At 44.6% G+C, this 23,013-nt stretch overlaps 1 pseudogene across 1 annotated transcript; it reads left to right on the forward strand.

Annotated features, from left to right (window-relative positions):
• The first annotated feature begins 483 nt into the window (after positions 1-483).
• LOC311149519 (filamin-B-like) lies at positions 484-14,859 on the forward strand (annotated as a pseudogene). Its single transcript has 17 exons — positions 484-774; positions 1,187-1,435; positions 1,551-1,627; positions 1,939-2,056; positions 6,293-6,486; positions 7,076-7,219; positions 7,590-7,615; positions 7,726-7,794; positions 8,342-8,505; positions 8,616-8,739; positions 8,859-9,016; positions 9,131-9,254; positions 13,259-13,345; positions 13,893-14,005; positions 14,105-14,233; positions 14,374-14,533; positions 14,664-14,859. The product of its transcript is annotated as a filamin-B-like (transcript).
• Positions 14,860-23,013: the final 8,154 nt, after the last annotated feature.

The raw sequence follows: 23,013 nt of genomic DNA on the forward strand, positions 1-23,013 counted from the left end.
TATAGGGCCCCCAGATGGGGATCAGCTTTACACCCGAGGGGTAGTCTTACTGACCTCCATCCCAAAACCCTCAATACACATCCCGGTGAGGTCAATAAAACTAGTGTCTGATGCACTTCTTTCTCCATAAAAAGACTCCATATGATGATGGCACTGGTTAGATATGTCAGAGGGACTGTTCTCTCCGTGCATTCTACTCCCTCAGTGTAATTGCTAACAGTGTGGACAATGTTTTATTAAGATAACACGGAGAGGGGATGTTTTGTCCCTCGCCTCCAGCGAAAACTCCAGAACTCTGTGAGGTTATGGCTTCTCATATTCCACACCTCGCCCCCCTTTAAAAGCTCCACCGCACTACGGGGAGACAGACAGATCAGATTCTAAACAACGGAGGAAGGGGAAAAACGCAACAAGGAACAATCAACGTTAGTATATTACAGTATGCCATTTACCAAGAGCGAGGTCTCTCCGGCTGAACACAGTATGTGTGCCGCTGAGTGTAACCTGGCAGACGATGCATCATGGAAGAAGATCCAGAAGAACACCTTCACACGGTGGTGCAACGAGCACCTGAAGTGTGTAAACAGGTTCATAGGTGACCCTCGTTTGACCTAAACGACGGGCTGACTATCATCGCCCTACTGGAGGTGTTGAGCCATAAGAAGATGTTCAGGAAGTACCACACCAGGCCCACATTCAGACAGATGAGGCTGGATAATGTCTCTGTTGCGCTCAAGCTTCTGGACCAGGAGAATGTCAAGTTGGTGTCTATAGGTAAGTGAGATGGTGAATTGCTCAGGGATGAAGTTCAGTCTGGCAGCCATGCCAAGATAAGTAAGAAGATAAAGTCACACTTCTTTGGTTACACTTTACATGAGGTTACATTGTGCAGACACCATATTTATTTATTTTTTCTAGGTGCCGTTACTTGTACAGTAGTTATACTTTAACTAACTTGAAACAATTTGGCCAGTTTTCTATGATTGAGTTCAGTCATTGTTGTATGTACCTAACAGTTACTGTGTACAGCCATGCAATTGCAAATGTTGCCACAATTTGTTATGTTATAAAGTGAAGACTATAGGTCTGTTTGATTTACACTGGGAGATGTGCGATACTGTATGTGTTAGATAACACTGGATCTCCCATCCCTTCTTGTGGGTATAACATGGTGCTGCCTCAACAGACAGCAAGGCCATCATGGACGGGAATATGAAGCTGATTCTGGGGTTGGTGTGGACCTTGATCCTACATTACTCCATCTCTTCTCATCTACTGGAGGACGGGGGCCAGGACAAGACCAAGAAACAGACCCCTGAGCTACGGCTGCTGGGGTGGATCCAGGACAATGTGCCCGAACTGTCTATCACCAACTTCAGCCAGGACTGGCAGAATGGCAAGGCTCTGGGGGCACTGGTGGACGGACTGGCCCCAAGTGAACTATAACTGGATTCATGAAAACAACATCCAGCTTTGTTGTTACTGGGTAAGGGATGCTTATATAGTCTAGAACCTGACCTTTGATCCTCTGTATTTCTCCCTGCCTGCAGGCCTGTGTCCAGACTGGGAGAGCTGGGACAAGGTACAGCGAGTAGACAATGCCAGAGAGGCTTGGGGGATGACATCTTAGGTTTTAACTTCTCAGAACAGCCTCTGGGGGGTAATCTTTTGGCCTACGACATCATCGCTCATCACAGTATTCACCACACAAACAAAGCCTTCAGGAAGTAGAGTCACTCCTCTCCTCTGCTCATAGTGAAAGGACGACATGAAATGTAGCAGAGTTTACATCATACATGTTGTTTTAGCTTGTAGGGGCGATGTCACCTTGCATGTGACCTGAAGAGGCCAGTTTGGGGAATAATTGGCACTACCATAATTAATCAGGCTAGGACATACAGTACATTTACATAACCATTGTTTCTCTTTTGCATCCAGGTCATTGCCCCAGAGGAGATCATCGACCCTCGTGTGGATGAGCAGTCCATCATGACTTACCTCTCCATGTTCCCCAAAGCTCAACTGAAATCTGAAGCCCCCCTCAAACCCAAATCAGGTGTGCCACTGCTCTGCCCCTCTTCTGTTAATTAGCGCTCATAATAGGCAATCTGGCTAGCCTTGTTTTTACACAAAGGTGATTTGTGTTTTGAGGTACAGTGCATTCAGAAAGTATTCAGACACCTTGACTTTTTCCACATTTTGTTACGTTACAGCCTTATTCTAAAATTAATAAAAAATAAAATAAAATCTCTCATCAATCTACACATAATGCCCCATAATGACAAAGCAAAAACAGGTTTTTAGATATTTTTGCAATGTTCTTGGGTATGACGCTACAAGCTTGGCACACCTGTATTTGGGGAGTTTCTCCCATTCTTCTCCAGAGATGTTTGATCGGATTCAAATCCGGGGTCTGGCTGGGCCACTCAAGGACATTCAGAGACTTGTCCCGAAGCCAGTCCTGCGTTGTCTTGGCTGTGTGCTTAGGGTCGTTGTCCTGTTGGAAGGTGAACCTTCGCCCCAGTCTGAGGTCCTGAGTGCTCTGGAGCAGGTTTTCATCAAGGATCTCTTTGTACTTTGCTCCGTTCATCTTTCCCTCGATCCTGACTAGTCTCCCATTCTCTGCCACTGAAAAACATCCCCACAGCATGATGCTGCCACCACCATGTTTCACCGTAGGGATGGTGCCAGGTTTCCTCCAGACGTGACGCTTGGCATTCAGGCCAAAGTGTTCAATCTTGGTTTCATCAGACCAGAGAATCTTGTTTCTCATGGTCTGAGAGTCTTTAGGTGCCTTTTAGCAAACTCAAAGCGGGCTGTCATGTGCCTTTTACTGAGGAGGGGCTTCCATCTGGCCACTCTAACGTAAAGGTCTGATTGGTGGACTGCTGCAGAGATGGTTGTCCTTCTAGAAGATTCTCCCATCTCCACCGAGGAACTCTGGAGCTCTGTCAGAGTGATCATCGTGTTCTTGGTCACCTCCCTGACCAAGGCCCTTCTCCCCCGATTGCTCAGTTTGGCCGGGCGGCCAGCTCTAGGAAGAGTCTTGGTGGTTCCAAACTCTTCCATTTAAGAATGATGGAGGCCTCTGTGTTCTTGGGGACCTTCAATGCTGCAGAAATGTTTTGGTACCCTTCCCCAGATTTGTGCCTCGACACAATCCTGTCTCTGAGCTCTACGGACAATTCCTTCGACCTCATGGCTTGGTTTTTGCTCTGATATGCACTGTCAACTGTGGGACCTTATATAGACAGGTGTGTGCCTTTCCAAATCATGTCCAATCAATTTAAATGACCACAGGTGGACTCCAATCAAGTTGTAGAAACATCTCAAGGATGATCAATGGAAACAGGATGCACCTAAGCTCAATTTCGAGTCTCATAGCAAAGGGTCTGAATACTTATGTAAATAAGGTATTTCTGTTTTCTATTTGTTATAAATGTGCAAACATTTCTAAAAACCTGTTTTTGCTTTGTCATTATGGGGTATTGTGTGTAGATTGATGAGGAAAAAAATCAATTTTATCAATTTTAGAATAAGGCTGTAACATAACAAAATGTGGAAAAAGTCAAGGGGTCTGAATACTTTCCGAATGCACTGTATTTATGGACAAATCGTTTGTATCAGTGACCAAGCCGAAAGCCTGTAGGGTGAGTGGCCGAGGGCTGCAGCCCAAGGGAGTGAGGGTTGGTCAGGTGGCTGACTTCAAGGTAGACACCAGTAGGGCTGGACCTGTGGAACTGGAGGTGCATATCAAAGGACCTGGTGAGTGTTTATCATTTCTACTGCCCTCTTATTTTATTCACATGATTCTGTTCATCCTTTCCTCAATTGTCCTGGTCCTATTTTTCTCTTGTACCAGATGTAGGATCTTAATTTGAGCCAGTTTGCTACAGCAGGAAAAGAATCCTGCAGCAACAGGAAACGTGAATTATTATGTGGATTTTAATTATTGGAAACTTTTTGTAGGGGTTGATACATTTTTGTAAGGGAAAATCAAGTCTAAAATTACAAACTTTCTAAACGTCAAATGCACTACAGGTTTTAAATGTCCTGCGTTGAAGGAAAGTTCTCCTGCAACAGGGTCATCAAATTAAGATCCTACATCTGTACCTGAACATGTTGAGCTGCTAGATTGTGTTTCATGTGTTTTCTTGGCAGATGGCTTTGATGTACCAGTCATACCGAGAGAGGCCATTGATGACAAAACATACAGTAGACATAACATGGTCTGGGAGTGTAGCTCAGCTGGTAGAGCACGGCGCTTGTAACGCCAAGGTAGTGGGTTCGATCCCCGGGACCACCCATACACAAAAAAAATGAATGCACGCATGACTGTAAGTCGCTTTGGATAAAAGCGTCTGCTAAATGGCATATTATTATTACATTCTCAAGAGGTGAGCTCTCTGTTTAAAACGGATGTTGTTTTGACATGGAATTAATATTTCATGGAGCAATTGCCCTTTATCCGTTGACAGCCCCTTTGAGGTTGACGTTGGTCCCAAAGCGGGCCCCCAGCTCGTCCGGGCGTGGGGTCCTGGTCTGGAGGGGGGCATGGTGGAAATGTCAGCTGACTTCATCGTGGAATTCATCTGAGATGATGCAGGGATGTTAGGTAAGTTTGACTGGCTGTTTAATGATGCAGTCACAGAGTATTCTAGAAAGATGACTTCTAGTATTTTCTGTACATTAGCATGTACAGTGCATTCTGAAAGTATTCAGACCCCTTCCCCTTTTCACGTCTTGTTACGTTACAGCCTTATTCTAAAACTGATTTTAAAAATTAAAAGATCCTCATAATGACAAAGTGAAAACTGGTTTTTAGAAATTTTATTTACTTAAATATTCAGACCCTTTGCTATGAGACTCGAAATTGAGCTCAGGTGCATCCTGTTTCCATTGATCATCCTTGAGATGTTTCTACAACTTGATTGGAGTCCACCAAGTGGAAATTAAATTTAGATTTGGAAAGGCACACACCTGTCTATATAAGGTCCCACAGTTGACAGTGCATGTCAGAGCAAAAACCAAGCCATGAGGTCGAAGGAATTGTCCGTAGAGCTCCGAGACGGGATTGTGTCGAGGCACAGATCTGGGGAAGGGTACCAACAAATCTCTGCAGCATTGAAGGTCCCCAAGAACACAGTGGCCTCCATCATTCATAAATGGAAGAAGTTTGGAACCACCAAGACTCTTCCTAGATCTGGCTGCCCGGCCAAACTGAGCAATTGGGGGAGAAGGGCCTTGGTCAGGGAGGTGACCAAGAATCCTATGGTCACTCTGACAGAGCTCCAGAGTTCCTCTGTGGAGATGGGAGAACCTTCCAGAAGGACAACCATCTCTGCAGCACTCCACCAATCAGGCCTTTATGGTGGCCAGACGGAAGCCACTTCTCAGTAAAAGACACATGACAGCCCGCTTGGAATTTGCCAAAAGGCACATAAAAGTCTCTCAGACCATGAGAAACAAGATTCTCTGGTCTGATGAAACCAAGATTGAACTCTTTGCCCTGAATGCCAAGCGTCACGTATAGAAGAAACCAAGCACCGCTCATCACCTGACCAATGCCATCCTTGCGGTGAAGCATGGTGGTGGCAGCATCATGCCGTGGGGATGTTTTTCAGCGGCAGGGACTGGGAGACTAGTCAGGATCGAGGGAAAGATGAACGGAGCAAAGTACAGAGAGCTCCTTGATGAAAACCTGCTCCAGAGCGCTCAGGACCTCAGACTGGGGCGAAGGTTCACCTTCCAACAGCACAACGATCCTAAGCACACAGCCAAGACAATGCAGGCGTTCTTAGGGACAAGTCTCTGAATGTCCTTGAGTGGCCCAACCAGAGCCCGGACTTGAACCCGATCGAACATCGCTGGAGAGACCTGAAAATAGCTGTGCAGCGACGCTCCCCATCCAACCTGACAGAGCTTGAGAGAATCTGCAGAGAAGAATGGGAGAAACTCCTCAAATACAGGTGTGCCATGGTTGTAGCGTCATACCCAAGAAGACTCAAGGCTGTAATCGCTGATAAAGGTGCTTCAACAAAGTACAGAGTAAAGGGTCTGAATACTTATATAAATTAGATGTTTCTGTTTTTATTTTTTTATGTTTGTGCAAAAATGTCTAAAAACCTGTTTTTGCTTTGTCATTATGGGGTATTGTGTGTAGATTGATGAGGGGAATAGAAAAACATGTGGAAAAAGGGAAGGGGTCTGAATACTTTCCGAATGCACTGTATTTCTCCCACCTTGGATTTAAATGAATCTAGCCTCTAAAATGCATCTCTCTGCTCGGTAGGCTTTGCCATCGAGGGTCTCTCTAAGGCCAGGTTCGAGTGTGATGACCAAGATGATGGCTTGTGTGACGTGAGGTTCTGGCCCACAGAACCGGGGAAATACGCTGTGCATGTGACCTGTGATGAAGATGAGATCGAGGACAATCCTTTCATGTCCCACATAAGCCCCAATAAAAATAAATGCTACCCACACAAGGCGAGTGCCTCCCTGCAGTTACTGGGTCCATTTGTTCTGCTCTATTTAGCATTTGGGTCATTCTGCGCTTGTCCATGTATTTGGAACATTCTGCGCTTGTCCATGTATTTGGAACATTCTGCGCTTGTCCAGGGATGCAGAAGTCTTGCAGCACATGAAGTGATTTTGTAAGTGATTTTGTAAACTGTACTTGAGACTTAGGTACAGTAAATTATTTTGTTCAGTTAGTAATTTGATGTATTTTTCAGGTGAAAGTGTATGGAACAGGCGTGAGTCAGGGTGGCTGTATAGTGAACAGTGGATGCCAGGTTTGCTGGCGATGGGTCATTGGGCATCCTTGCTTGGGTAAGAGGCGTCTGTACAAACAACAAAGATACACTGGCAGCATAAGGCTGAGTCAGCCCTATTTAGGCTCCATGATGCCATGTCTGTTTGATGAATTCTAATATGGTCCCACTTTACTAAAGTTCTTTGCCATAACGAACTGTGCTAGATATGATGTACATTAGTATTCACTACAGTTATTACTGTTGAATATGGCCTTAAAGTAGGACTTATTCTATGCGTATATCATTCCTCTAACCCATAGGGCATTGATGAAGTCCCAGTCAACGTGGAGGTGGTTCGTAAAGAGCTGGGCCTCTATACTTGCTACTACACTCCAACCACTCTGGCCAAACACACTATCTGTGTGACTTGGGGAGGGGTCAGTGTCCCTGGCAGTCCTTTCAGAGTAAGTAAAAATATAATAATTAAAATATGAACCATTCAACATTTTATTTTAAATATATTTTTATATATTTGCCTTTGTCTTTGTATGAAATTGTTGTCTATTTTAGGTGACCCCTGACAGAGTTCGAATAGAACCATAATTTAACGGCTCAAACATTAGAGCTAAAGGGTCAGGGAAGCCTGGTGAGCTGATTTTACACATAAACTGTTATACTAACAGCTTTTATGATAACATTTGATGCTTTCATCCTCTTTTTAGGTCAAAGCTTATGGACCATGTTTGAAGGGTGGTTTCGAGGGAACCCTAAAATGGGACATACTCACTGGCATGCTCCACTTGTCTGGAGGGTTCTCACTCTCTGGTTATCAAGTATGCCGATAAGGATGAGTTTTGCAGGTAAGACTTTAGATCGCATTTTTAAAAAGAACAGGATGTTTTTTCAAGTGTGAAATACCATTTAAGGAAACAATCTTTTTCATGTTAACATGTTCTTTACTGTATTTCAGTCTCTCCCACTTCCAAGTGCTGCCCACAAATCAGGCCAACAAGTTGATAGTCTCGGGGTCAGGCTTGGAGTCAGAAACTTGCGCCCAAACTTCCCAGACCTTCACTATTGACTGTAGCAAGACAGGAGAGGCCCCAGAGTCTGTTGCTGTTATGACACCTACCATTGAGAAAATTATTTAATTTCTATCTGATTTTCATGTTTCTTTCTTCTTCATATTCATATATTTTATTTGACTGCCATGTTGCTTTTGCCATCTTTTACTTTATTCAGGTAAGATGGAGCTTGTGGAGGTGACAGACAATGGGGATGGAACCTTCTCAGTGGCCTACTCCCCTTCCAATGGAGGGCCCTCACTCTCTACATTTACATTTACATTTACGTCATTTAGCAGACGCTCTTATCCAGAGCGACTTACAAATTGGTGCATTCACCTTACAACCAGTAGTACAACCACTTTACAATGTTTTTTTTTTCTCTAGTGGTCAAATATGCAGATGAAGATGAATTCTGCAGGTAAGAATTGAATTGAATTCTGCAGTTGCTCATGTTCGTTCAAATTGTTATTGTGATCAGTTTAGTGAAATGTTCAGTGTCAATTTTTCATCTTGTTGCAGTCCCTTCAACTTACATGTGAAACCCTCTAATGATGCCAACAAGTTGAAAGTGTCTACTCCAGTTTTGGAGTCAGGAGTTTGTGCCAAGATACCTCAGACCTTCACCATAGACTATAGCAAGACTGGAGAGGTCCCAGAAGCTGTGGCTGTCATGACGACAAGTGGTGAGTACGCTATTTAATTGATTACCAGCAAACATCTTTGTTGGTATTGCATAAAGTTGTATAGTTTCACTTCGGTGAAAAGTGTGTATTTCTTTATTGTATCTATGCAGGTAAAATGGAGCTTCTGGATGTGACAGACAATGGAGATGGGACATACTTAGTGGCCTACTCCCCTTCTATGGAGGGTTCTCACTCTCTGGTTGTTAAATATGTCGATGAGGATGAATTTTGCAGGTGGGACTTCAGATGGTGTTAAAAAAAAATATATATATATATATAAACAGGTTTTTAATCAGGAAATACAATTTTAGGAAAGTCTTTTTCATGTCAATATGTTCTATACTTTATTTCAGTCTCTCCAACTTCCAAGTGCTGCCCACAAATCAGGCCAACAAGTTGAAAGTCTCTGGCTTGGAGTCAGGAATTTGTGTCAAAACTCCCCAGACTTTCACCATTGACTGTAGCAAGACTGGAGAGGCTCCAGAGTCTGTTGCTGTTATGACACCTAGTGGTGAGAACATGATTTCATATACATGTATATCTGATATTCATGTTTTTGTTCTTCTGATCCATGTATGTTTTCATTGACTGTCATGTTGCTTTCCCTGTCTTTTACTTTATCCAGGTAAGATGGAGCTTGTGGAGGTGACAGACAATGGAGATGGAACCTACTCTGTGGCCTACTCCCCTTCCATGGAGGGTCCTCATTCTCTGGTGGTCAAATATGCTGATGAAAATGAGTTTTCCAGGTAGAACGTAAAATAATTTGGGGGAGAAAATCCCTTATACTAACCTTTTGCCATTTTAATAACGTCATTCTTACATTTACATTTTAGTCATTTAGCAGACGCTCTTATCCAGAGCGACTTACAGGAAATCGGGTTTCCTGTTCACTTGCACTATATGAGATGGAAGGGAGTTCCATGCAATCATGGTTCCGTATAATACTGTACGTTTCCTTGAATTTGTTCTGGACCTGGGAACTGTGTCAAAAAAAACCTGGTGGCATGTCTGGTGGGGTAAGTGTGTGTGTCAGTGCTGTGTGTAAGTTGACTATTCAAACAATTTGGAATTTCCAATACAATGTTTCTTATAAAAACAAGGAGCGATGCAGTCAATCTTTCCTCAACTCTTTGCCAAGAGAGACTGGCATGCATAGTATTGGTATTAGCCTCCCGAGTGGCGCAGTAGTCTAAGGCACTGCATCACTGTGCCACTAGAGATCCTGGTTCGAATCCAGGCTCTGTCGTAGCCGGCCGTGACCAGGAGACCCATGGGGTGGCGTCGTCCAGGGTAGGGGAGGGAATGGCCGGCAGGGATGTAGCTCAGTTGGTAGTTTGCCAGGGTTGTGGGTTCAATTCCCACGGGGGGCCAGTATGAAAAAAATTAAATAAAAAATAATAATGTATGCACTCACTAACTGTAAGTCGCTCTGGATAAGAGCGTCTGCTAAATGACTAAAATGTAATTAAGTCAATATGTTTTGACCATGACAGTTTACAATCTAAGGTAACTCCAAGTAATTTAGCCTCCTCAACTTGCTCAACAGCCACACCATTCATTACCAAATTCAGCTGAGGTCTAGAAATTGTACCAAATACAATGCTCTTAGTTTTAGAAATGTTTAGGACCAGTTTATTACTGGACACCCATTCCAAAACTGACTGCAACTCTTTGTTTAGGGTTGCAGTGATTTCACTACCTGTGGTTGCTGACACATATAGGGTTGAATCATCTGCATACATGGACACACATACTTTGTTTAATGCCAATGGCAGGTCATTGGTGAAAAGAGTAGAGGGCCAAGAGAGCTGCCCTGCTGTACACCACACTTTACATGTTTAACATTAGAGAAGCTTCCATTAAAGAAAACTCTCTGTTCTATTAGATAGATAGCTCTGAATCCACGATATGGCAGAGGTTGAAAAGCCATAACACATATGTTTTTTCAACAACAGGTGGTCAATAATATCAAAGGCTGCACTGAAATCTAACAGTACAGCTCCCACAATCTTCTTATTATCAATTTCTTTCAACCAATCATCAGTCATTTGTGTCAGTGCAGTACATGTTGAGTGCCCTTCTCTATAAGCATGCTCAAAGTCTGTTGTTAATTTGTTTACAGAGAAATAAGCATTGTATTTCGTCAAACACAATTTTTTCCAACAGTTTGCTAAGAGCTGGCAGCGAGCTGATAGGTCGGCTGTTAGAACCAGTAAAGGCCGCTTTACCATTCTTGGGTATTTTTTACTATTCTCTACATTGTAGAATAGTAGTGAAGACATCAAAACTATGAAATAACACATATGGAATCATGTAGTAACCAAAAAAGTGTTAAACAAATTTAAAAAAATACATATATATATATATATATATATATATATATATTAAATAGAAGATTATTCTAATAGCCACCCTTTGCCTTGATGACAGCTTTGCACACTCATGGCATTCTCTCAAGAAGGAGTTCCCACATATGCTGAGCACTTGTTGGCTGCTTTTCCTTCACTCTGCGGTCCGACTCATCCCAAACCATCTCAATTGGGTAGAGGTAGGGGGATTGAGGAGGCCAGGTCATCTGATGCAGCACTCCATCACTCTCCTTCTTGGTCAAATAGCCCTTACACAGCCTGGAGGTGTGTTGGGTCATTTTCCTGTTGAAAAACAAATGATAATCCTACTAAGCCCAAACCAGATGGGATGGCGTATCACTGCAGAATGCTGTGGTAGCCATGCTGGTTAAGTGTGCCTTGAATTCTAAATAAATCACAGACAGTGTCACCAGCAAAGCACCCCCACACCATCACACCTCCTCTTCCATGCTTTACGGTGGGAAATACACATGCGGAGATTATCCGTTCACCTGCACCGCGTCTCACAAAGCCACGGCGGTTGGAACCAGAAATCTCCAATTTGGACTCCAGACCAAATGACAAATTTCCACCAGTCTAATGTCCATTGTTCGTGTTTCTTGGCCCAAGCAGTCTCTTCTTATTATTGGTGTCCTTTAGTAGTGGTTTCTTTGCAGCAATTTGACCATTAAGGTCTGATTCACACAGTCTCCTCTGAACAGTTGATGCTGAGATGTGTCTTTTACTTGAACTCTGTGAAGCATTTATTTGGGCTGCAATTTCTGAGGCTGGTAACTCTAATGAACTTATCCTCTGCAGCAGAGGTAACTCTGGGTCTTCCATTCCTGTGGCGGTACTCATGAGATCCAGTTTCATCATAGAGCATGATGGCTTTTGTGACTGCACTTGAAGAAACTTTCAAAGTTCTTGAAATTTTCCGAATTGACTGACCTTCATGTCTTAAAGTAATGATGGACTGTTGTTTCTCTTTGCTTATTTGAGCTGTTCTTGCCTTAATATGGACTTGGTCTTTTACCAAATAGGGCTATCTTCTGTGTAACCCCCCCTACCTTGCCACAACACAACTGATTGGCTCAAACGCATTATGAAGGAAATAAATTCCACAAATGTACTTTTAAGAAGGCACACCTGATAATTGAAATGCATTCCAGGTGACTATCTCATGAAGCTGGTTGAGAGAATCCCAAGAGTGTGAAAAGCTGTCATCAAGGCAAAGGGTGGCTATTTGAAGAATGTCAAATATAAAATACATTTGGATGTGTTTAACACTTTTTTGGTTACTACATGATTCCATATGTGTTATTTCATAGTTTTGATGTCTTCACTATTATTCTACAATGTAAAAGATTGTAAAAATAAAGAAAAACCCTTGAATGAGTAGGTGTGTCCAATCTTTTGACTGGTAGTGTACATTTCTCTCAAGTTCTTGGCTCTTTCCAGAGCATACAGAACTGAACTGTGGTCCTCTGTAGCTCAGCTGGTAGAGCACGGCGCTTGTAACGCCAAGGTAGTGGGTTCAATCCCCGGGACCACCCATACACAAAAATGTATGCACGCATGACTGTAAGTCGCTTTGGAGAAAAGCGTCTGCTAAATGGCATATCTTTATTTATTAATTTTTTTATGACTTACAGATTGCGGTCATCTTGCTGTTTAAACTAATCGAGCTGACCCTGGGAGAACTGCAAACTGTTCTTCAGGCCTCTGGTCAGATTGTCCATTCTTTTATTAGTTGACTCCTCCAGTATTTGGACACAACACTTTAAGCTATTTTCTTGTTGTTGTAACAACTGCTTGTAGAAAATGTTTTTGTTCGTTTAAAAGATCCTTCACCTGTGATAAAGATTCACCACTGTCTTCAACAGTACTCCCACCGGCTTTGGTCTTTGTCATGGTAACAACGTAGGCTACGCTGTTACTCCTCGCAGTTCCAGACAGGTCAGGTCGCAGGGCAGATGGAAACAGCAACAAACAGCAGCGATTCAAAAAGTCACAATCCGTGGTCCTAGCCACAAGGGCTGTGGGCTGTGTACAAGATGCTAAGGAAACCTGGCTAGCTGGATATTTAGCTAACTTTAGTTAGAGTAGTCAAATTAGATGCATTTCAACCAAGGTTGGGGGTCAGTTGTTACATTTTTTATTCTTGAATTGTATTTTTAATTCTCCTGAATTTACTAAATATAAATGGAATTCACACCAACGCTGGTTACCACTACCAAATAATGTGTATTATAGCCTATTATATGCCTACTGAAATAGTTTTGACGTTTCATTTTTCTTGTAACTTTATGTATATATAATAGGTGAATCTCATGCCTGTGTGTTAAGGTAATGTTTTTTTTTCATTGCATGCTGGACCTGTTCTGTGTGTATGTGCTCAGGCTCCAGACAATGACTTGGACTCAGGACGTGATGGGCAGCAGTCCAAATGGAAGCAAAAAGCTTCTCACAGAGATGGCCAGCCTTCGGTATGGACATTCTTCCCTTTCAGAGCGGCAGGAATATATGCAGCTTTGGAGCTGTCTGTTTAATTGACGATTAAACATGATCACTATGGGTGTGGGGCTCCCAAATTACTCTAACATCCTTTTAAATAATTTTCTATCAAGACAACAAGCTTTTATATAGTGCTGTTCATTTACATTTTAGCTCTTTGTTGCGCCGTATAATACAGCTTGATTAAAAAGCCCACTGGTGTTGGAAAGTTGTCATAGCCACTTTTAGCACCTCTCTCTCTACAGATGACACACAGCTCTTACATTCCCCTTAGCCATGTGAACCGAACTGGACTGATGCCCTTTGACATTGTTATGGCATACAGCTTGACAGAGGGGGAAATCAAAGGTGGAACATAGATGCCTGCATTGAAGTTTTCTAACTTTTCATGTATCCTGGAAGCGATTTACCAGAGATTGGTGGAAAATAACACCTTTTAGTTGTATTCACATTTGCTCAATTCACAATTGCGCTCAAAAATGATTTCTTAGGTGAAGTATGTATTCCATCCGGTAATAGGGCCCCGGCTGATGTAACTGATAACCGAGATGGAACGGTCACACTGATGTATGATCCCACAGAAGAAGGCCTCCATCAAATGCACATCAAGGTTGATGGCACTGCTCTCCCCGGTAAGAGTGATGTCAGGTTTATTAAACCCATTCCTTACATATAATAGAAAGGCAAAAAATAAGCTAACCATTGTCTTATTACTCAAATCTGCATTTTAGAGAGCCCTCTCCAGTTCTACGTGAACAATGCCAGTAACTCTGACACTATGGCACATGGGGCAGGCCTAGTCTATAGCATGACAAACAAGATCGCAGCCTTCACCATCTTCAACAAAGACTCAACACACTGTAAGAGTCCCTTCATTAGCAAATGAGAAATACTTACTTTTGAACCTAAAGACAGAACACACGAAATGCAACTAACACCACACCAAAGGTTTCTGAATCATTCTGGAAGGCAGATACTATACCTGTTCTTTAATCACCAGGTAAACTGGACATTTCCCTCGAGGGTCCATCTAAAGCAGAGATTCGCCTCATGAACAACACAGTTTCTGGTGACTACAGCATCCTAGTACGACACAACAACGAGCACATCACAGGAAGTCCCTTCACGGCAAGGATCGCTAGTAAGCAGCAGTATCTACAGTATGTGGTTGGTAGGTCTACAGGGTAGGAAAGGTAGAACTAAAATTAAGATAAAGAGAATGTTTAAGAACTTCACCTCACCTTTGCTGTCTCACCTGTCTCACCTGTCCCTGTGCAGTGGCTGGTGAAGGTGTGGTTCCCCGGAGGTCCCGCAGGGTGATGTTGGGCACTTGACTGACTTCAGCCTGGACATCATAGAAGAGGATATCAGTCTGCTCACAGCCAGCATCGTGTTTCCCTCAGGCCTGGATGTGTCCTGCCTGCTGAAGAGGCAGCCTGACAGACACATAGGTCAGGGTTCAGGAGTTGAGGGCACTGGGGACTAAGAGCGAGGACCAAAGCCCCCTGGGAAAATGAGTTCCGTGGGATGAATGTAAAATCCCTTGTTTTAAAGAACAGTCTCACTTTTCTTCTGCTGTGCAGGTATATCCTTCATCCCCAAAGAGGTGAGAGAGCATCTGGTTAACGTGATGAAGGATGGATGTGGCCAATAGTCCCATCCCTCTCACCATCACCCAGTTAGAGATTACAGACCCCAGAAGGGTCAAGGTCTTTGGACCAGGGCTGGTGACGGGGCGCACCTTTGAGATGTCAGACTTTGTTGTGGATACACGAGATGCAGGTGAGTCACAAATCTCCCCCCCAAACAAAGAAACATATCACCTTGTGTCATCTCCTTCTGCCCCACAGAGCCTGGGGCCTACACCCTCTCAGTCAAATTCGCAGAGGAACATGTGCCAGGTAGCTACACTACTTCTGTGAACTAATGTTAGTAAATAGAACAGTTTGAACAGAGAAGCTGTGTTTGTATTCAAACCGTATGTAATGTACACTACATGACCAAAAGTATGTGGACACCTGCTCATCGAACATCTCATTCCACAATCGTGGGCATTAATATGGAGTTGGTCCCCCTTTTGCTGATATAACAGCCTCCACTCTTCTGGGAAGGCTTTCCACTAGATGATGGAACATTGCTGCGGGGACTTGCTTCCATTCAGCCACAAGAGCATTAGTGAGGTCGGGCACTGATGTTGGGCGATTAGGCCTGGCTCGCAGTCGGCGTTCCAATTCATCCCAAAGGTGTTCGATGGGGTTAAGGTCAGGGCTCTGTGCAGGGCTCTGTGCAGGCCAGTCAAGTTCTTCCACACCGATCTCAACAAACCATTTCTGTATGGACCTCGCTTTGTGCACGAGGGCATTGTCATACTGAAACAGGAAAGGTCTTTCCCCAAACTGTTGCCACAAAGTTGGAATCATCTAGAATGTCATTGTATGCTGTAGCGTTAAGATTTCCCTTCACTGGAACTAAGGGGCCTAGCCAGAACCATGAATAACAGCCCCAGACCATTATTCGTCCTCCACCAAACTTTACAGTTGGCACTATGCATTCGGGCAGGTAGCGTTCTCCTAGCATCCACCAAACCCAGATTCGTCCGTCGGACTGCTAGATGGTGAAGCGTGATTCATCATGCGTTTCCACTACTCCAGAGTCCAATGGCGGCGAGCTTTATACCACTCCAGCCAACGCTTGGCATTGCGCATGGTGATCTTAGGCTTGTGTGTGGCTGCTCGGCCATGGAAACCCATTTCATGAAGCTCCTGACGAACAGTTCTTGTGCTGACGTTGCTTCCAGAGGCAGCTTGGAACTTGGTAGTGAGTGTTGCAACCAAGGACAGACAATTTTTAAGCACTACGCACTTCAGCATTCGGCAGTCCCGTTCTGTGAGCTTGCTACCAGGCGGTGTCAGAGGAAGGCCCTAAAAATTGTCAAAGACTCCAGCCACCCTAGTCATAGACTGTTCTCTCTGCTACCGCACGGCAAGCGGTACCTGAGCGCCAAATCTAGGTCCAAGAGGCTTCTAAACAGCTTCTACCCCCAAGCCATAAGACTCCTGAACATCTAATGAAATGGCTACCCAGACTATTTGCATTGTCCCCCCTCCTTTTACGCTGCTGCTACTCTCTGTTTATTATCTATGCATAGTCACTTTAATAACTCTACCTACATGTACATATTACCTCAATTACCTCGACTAACCGGTGCCCTCGCACATTGACTCTGTACCGGTACCCACTGAATATAGCCTCGCTATTGTTATTTTACTGCAGCTTTTTAATTATTTGTAACTTTTATTTATTTTATTTATAGGGTATTCTTTCTTAACCCTCCCGTTGTCCTAGGGTCAAAATGACCCGCCACTGTGTTGAATCAACTTTATTTAATTTTTGTAATCATTTGTGAGAAGGAGGCAGTGAGACTTTAAAGAAAGTATCACTGCCTCCTTCTCACAAATGATCCAAAAAATATAAAAATTAAATAAAGTTGGTTCAACACAGTGGCGGGTCATTTTGACCCTAGGACAACGGGAGGGTTAAAACTGCATTGTTGGTTAAGGGCTAGTAAGCATTTCACTGTAAGGTCTACACCTGTTGTATTCGGCGCATGTGTCAAATAAAATTTGATTTGATTTGTGTCCTACCATTTCACGACTGAGCCATTGTTGCTCCTAGACGTTTCCACTTCACAATAACAGCACTTACAGTTGACCAAGGCAGAAATTTGACGAACTGACTTGTTGGAAAGGTGGCATCCTATGACGGTGCCACTTTGAACGTTACTGAGCTCTTCAGTAATGTCATTCTACTGCCAATGTTTGTCTATGAAGATTGCATGGCTGTCTGCTCGATTTTATACACCTGTCAGCAACGGGTGTGGCTGAAATAGCCAAATCCACTCATTTGAAGGGGTGTCCACATACTTTTGTATATATAGTGTATGTGTTATGTATTGTCCAGGGAGTCAGTTTACAGCAGAGGTGACAGAGAGTGGCTATGTCAGAGAAAGCATAACCCACTTCCAGGGAGCTGCAACTATCGCCAGTGTCGGCAACGTGTGTGGGAGTACCCTCAAAATACCAAGTAGAGGAGCCTTCTGACCTAGTCTTTTTTATTGACATCACTGAGTCAACCTGAGTGAGCTCTGTCTGCCATTTTACAGGCCTGGACGCCCAGCACATATCTGCCCATGAGTCCCTCTGGGGCCATAGAAGAAGCAGACGTCACAGGCTCTGTGAGCTTCGTGCCCAGTGAGATGGGTGTCCATGCAGTTAGTGTGAGGTACAAAGGCCAGCAGATCCCTGGCAGTCCTTACCAGTACACTGTGGGCCCACTAGGGGAGGGAGGACCAGAGAACGTGCAGGCTTGGGGACTGGGACTGCAGAGTGCTGAAGCAAGCATTCCAGGTATGTCCCTAGATAAGTTATTTATAGTCCACATAAATGTATGTGGTTCTACGGTACTGTACTGTACTGTACTGAGTGCAGATGTTCTAGTTTGTGTGTGCCTTGCACATGTGTTGTATCTATCTTTCTTTCTGTGCAGCTGATTTCAGTATCTGGACTCGAGAGGCAGGTGCCAGGAGTCTGTCGGTAACAATGGAGGGCCCAGGTCAGGCAGAGCTCACCTTTGAGGACAGGGAAGATGGCTCCTGTGGGATCTCCTACGTTGCTCTGGAACCAGGTATAGAAACACAGGCCTCACCTCCACATTGTCCCCTGACACATTCAATGTAATGTAAAACAGAGTACCACCAAAAATTATGCTTTTCCTCTAGGTGACTATGAGGTGTCAGTCAAGTTCGATGACAAGCACATTCAGGACAGTCCTTACCTGGTGCCAGTGTATGGCCCTGCTGGAGATGATGCATCAGGGTCGGGACAGACCAAAGGTATTAATCAGTACTATTATTTTATGGTGAAGGTTTACTGTCTCAAATGTGTGTCTTTCCATGTCTCATTTAGAGAGGGGAAATTAGGCACATAAACTACGTACGGGTCATGTCATAATACGTTATCACCTATCACAGGTAATCTGATGAGGAGAGTAATCAATGGCTGTTTGGCGTCCTCTCTATGGTCCTCCTTCCAGTCTGATGCCTGTAAGGTTGTCAGTAGCGGCCCAGGCCTGAATGAAGCCTGTCTGGGAAGGAGAAACATCTTCAATGTGGACTGCAGCAAAGCTGGTGAGCCTACATAGAGCTAAAGATAGGGACAGAGATCAAAATCTCCTTTTACAGATTGTACTGTAGCTCTCAGTTAATTTTTTCCTTGATCATGCAAGTGTAACACTCTCACCACAGGCTCGGATGAATCAGCATGGGAATAATTTCAGTAAATTAACTCAATTGACTTGATAGGGGAAAAAACGAGAGGTATATTACTAATATAAATGTATATCATAGATGACTGTTTCCAGATAGTTCTCCCATGCAATAAGAAAGAGTGACTCAAGGAAAATACAACCACACACAATACAATTTGACTTGGATACTAGTAAATCAAAATTATCAGTCACATAACACAATTAATATAAGGAAATAAAAATATAAGATTAAGCAACAGTCTTTTTGCTAAATGTAATTTGAAATTTCTCCCGATGTAAAAGTTTAAGCTCAACAACAATATTGTCATCTTCTCCTCCTCACAGCTTGAGCAGAGTCAGGAGTCCCAGAGCCCCAAAAAGTTCCTTGCAACAGCAAACCCAGAGTTCACGTGACTGGCCCAAAAACTTAACAAGGCTTCTAATTGACTAAACCAACTCAGGTTACTTCACATGAATGTAAGGTCAAAATAATTCAGTAGACAGTACAGTAAATAATTAAACCAACCTCTTAACTTATTGACAGGTTGTTTATTTGAAGCTTGCACATGAAAGCCACACAAGTGTTTGATGCATTTATAAAATTATGCAGTTTATCTAAGCACACTACACTTTATTACGGCCGACAGGTTCAGTACACATCACTGCATTCTGTATCAGAAAGTAGGTTGGCCCTCTTTGAATTCTCGTAGATCGATGCATTGCTCTTTTTTTGTTTATAAAGCTATTTTACAAAAACTCCCGCTTTACCTAAACGTCATTAATAACTTAGTTACCATACCAGTCTTTGTTTTCTTTGACTGTGTTTTTTTTTATCTCTGCTTTGCTTTTCATATTGTATTAATGTGTATATTTTTGGAATTACAGAGCTCATCTGTAAAAGAGACCTTGGTCTCAGCATGACTCCCTGTTAAAATAAAGGTTAAATAAAAAATAGGCTCAACAGCAAAGGCTGTAGTAAAACGTAGTGTTTCTAATACATGGTTTTAACATTGTATTACACAAGAATTAGCTATATTGTAAATTTTAAACACAAAGAAACAGGGCTACGTTCAAGAACACAAGGTTGACTATAAAAATAAATACAGAACCTTACAGTACCCCCCCCCCCCCCCCCCCCCCCCCCCCCCCCCAATGGAGGCTCCTGACGACCCAACAGCACCTGAGGGTGGAGCGGGCAGGCGGGGGAGCAGAGGCTGCCGCCTACCTCGGGGGCGAGGTCCGGCAGGCTGGTCCGACAAGGTCGTAGACTGACCTGACGTTCTGCGTCGAGGCTGATGTCCAGTGGGTCTGTTCGGGGGTCGACCCCGAGGTCGGGGAGCGGGACGATCCGGACGGTTACGATGGAATGCCTGAATCATCTCTGGGTTGAGGATGTCCTGGTCGGGAACCCAGGACCGTTCTTCAGGCCCATAACCTTCTCAGTCCACTAGATAGTGGATGCAACCTCTCAGGCGTTTGGAATCAAGGATGGCCTGAATGGCGTAGGCAGGTTCCCCTCCGACGTCCAACGGTGGGGGCGCACTGCGGGTTGAGACTGGAGGATGAAGAGGACTGTAGGTGACCGGATTTAACAGAGACACATGGAACGACGAGGAGATTTTATACTGATGGGGTAACTGGAGGCGGTACGTGACAGGGTTGATGCGATGGGTTATCTTGAAGGGACCAATGAAGCGAGGACAGAACTTTTTGCAGGGGAGGCAGAGCCAGATGTCTCTGGTAGAGAGCCACTCACGCTGTCCGGGGTGAAAGAGTGGCGTAGTACCAGGCTCCGCCTCCCAGGGAAACATGGGGGTTGGTAACCAAGTACACACTGAAACTGAGTAAGGCGAAGGGATGAATGCATGAGTGAGTTCTGAGCGTATTCGGCCCAGGCCATATACCGACTCCAGTCGTGTGGAGAGGCAGAACATTGTTGGCGGAGGTACTTCCCTATTTCTTGGTTCAGGCGTTCTGTCTGCCCGTTGGTCTGGGGGTGGTACCCGGAGGAGAGGATGAGGGCGACCCCCAGTCGGTCACAGAAGGCTCGCCACACCCGGAAGACAAACTGGGGCCCGCAGTCAGAGACGATGTCCTCTGGAATCCCATACAGACGGAACACCTGCTGGAACATACACTCAGCCAATTCCATGGCGTTAGGTAAATGAGGAAGAGGAACCAGACGACACATCTTTGAAAAACTGTCTACTATGACAAGGATAGTGGTGTTACCAGAGGATTCAGGAAGGTCTGTGAAGAAGTAAACAACTATGTGGGACCAGGGTCTGTGAGGGATTGGCAAAGGGTGAAGCTTACCAGAAGGGAGATGACGAGGTCTTTTGGTTTGGGCACAGAATGGACAGGAGAGTACGTCATCCCTTACATCGGATGCCAGTGAGGACCACCAGAACTTACGGGCTAGAAGTTTGGTGGTTCGTGTAGTGCCCGGATGTCCTGACCCCAAGGACATGTGACACCATTGCATCAGTTGTGGTCTAACAGCTGCTGGTACGTAACTCTTCCCAGCTGGTGTCTCAGGAGGAGCCAGGTCTGAGGTTAGGGCTTCTTGAATAGCAGAGTGAACCTCCCACTGTACCAGTCCCATAATGCAAGAGGAAGGAAGAATGGGTGTAGGGTCTGAGTTACTGGTCGGAAGGTCAAACTGGCAGGAGAGAGCATCAGCTTTTACGTTTTTCTTTCCAGGGATGTAAGTAACATGAAAATGGAAGCATGTGAAGAAGAGAACCCAGCAGGTTTGTCTGGAGTTTAACCCCTTGGCCCCTCTGATATATTCCAGATTATGATGATCTGTTAGGATGAGAAAGGGATGTTGTGCGCCCTCCAACCAGTGGCGCCACTCCACAAGGGTTAATGAGTAATTCCTCTCAGCGACGGATAACTTCCTGGAGAAGAAGGCACAGGGATGTGATTTTGGAGGTGTTCCCACCCGCTGAGAGAGTATGGCTCCTACTCCTACTTTGGAGGCATCCACCTCCAGGATGAAAGGAAGGGTCGGATCAGGGTGGCGAAGGACAGGAGCTGAGGTGAAGAGGCGCTTCAAGTTGTTGAAAGCAGTCAGGGCAGTATCAGTCCATTGAAGGGTCCGGGTCTTTTGCCTGGTAAGGGCAGGGAGGGGAGCAGCAGTAGAACTGAAGTTCAGAATGAACCGGCGATAGAAGTTGGAGTATCCAATGAAACGTTGGAGGTCCTTAACGGTGGTGGGTTTGGGCCAGTTACTGACGGCGGTGACTTTGTTCTCATCCATGCTGACCCCTCCAGGTGTCAGTACGAAACCGAGGAAGTTTACCGAGGTTACATGGAAGGTGCTCTTTTCAGTCTTCACATAAAGGTTATGGTCAAGGAGCCGTTGAAGAACCTTTTGTACATGCTGTATGTGTTCCTTCAGGGAGTGGGAGTAAATCAGGATGTCATCAATGTAGACGATGAGAAAGCGGTTGATCATATCCTGGAAAACCTCGTTCATAAAGGATTGGAAGACGGCGGGGGCGTTAGTAAGGCCGTAGGGCATGACCAGGTATTCGTAGTGCCCTCATGCAGTGATAAAGGCTGTTTTCCATTCGTCGCCTTCACGTAATCGGACAAGGTTATAAGCACATCGCAGGTCGAGTTTTGTATAGATGTTGGCACAGCCCACTTGTTCAAGGGTCGCTGGGATCAGAGGAAGAGGGAAACGGTTCTTGACCGTGACGTCATTCAGGGAACGGTAATCAATACATGGACAGAGACCACCGTCCTTTTTTCCAACGAAGAAGAAGCTGGATGCAGCCGGGGAAGAAGAAGGATGAATGAAACCGTTTCCGAGTGCTTCATCAATGTAGTTCTCCATTGCCTCATTTTCCAGGATAGATAGGGGGTAAACAAGGCCCTTCGGTGGGGACACTCCAGGAGTAAGTCAATAGCACAGTCCACTGGACGATGTGGTGGCAGAGTGGAGGCCTTGATTTTGCTGAAGATATTGCTGTACTGGGCGTATTCAGATGGTATGGTGGGTGGCACTGCAGAGGCAGAGTCCTCAATGGTGGTGGCTCTGCAGGTAGAAGACCAGGACAGGAGTTCACCTTGTCGCCACGAGATGGCAGGGTCGTGACGACAAAGCCAGGGGTGTCTGAGGATGAGTGGCTGTTTGGGGGATGAGAGTTCCATGAGTTGAATGGTTTCGGTGTGGAAGACTCCAATCTGGAGGGTGACGCTCTGTGTCAGGTGCGTAATGAAGTCTGTGCCCAATGGCTGCCTGTCCAGGGCGTTAATCCTTAAGGGAGGGGTGACAGGTGTTAGATCAATGTCAAGCTCTTGTACTAGCTGGTGATCGATAAAA

The sequence above is a fragment of the Coregonus lavaretus genome (genome assembly GCF_964263955.1).
Source record: "Coregonus lavaretus genome assembly, chromosome: 22".
In the NCBI taxonomy this organism is placed as follows: Eukaryota; Metazoa; Chordata; class Actinopteri; order Salmoniformes; family Salmonidae; genus Coregonus; species Coregonus lavaretus.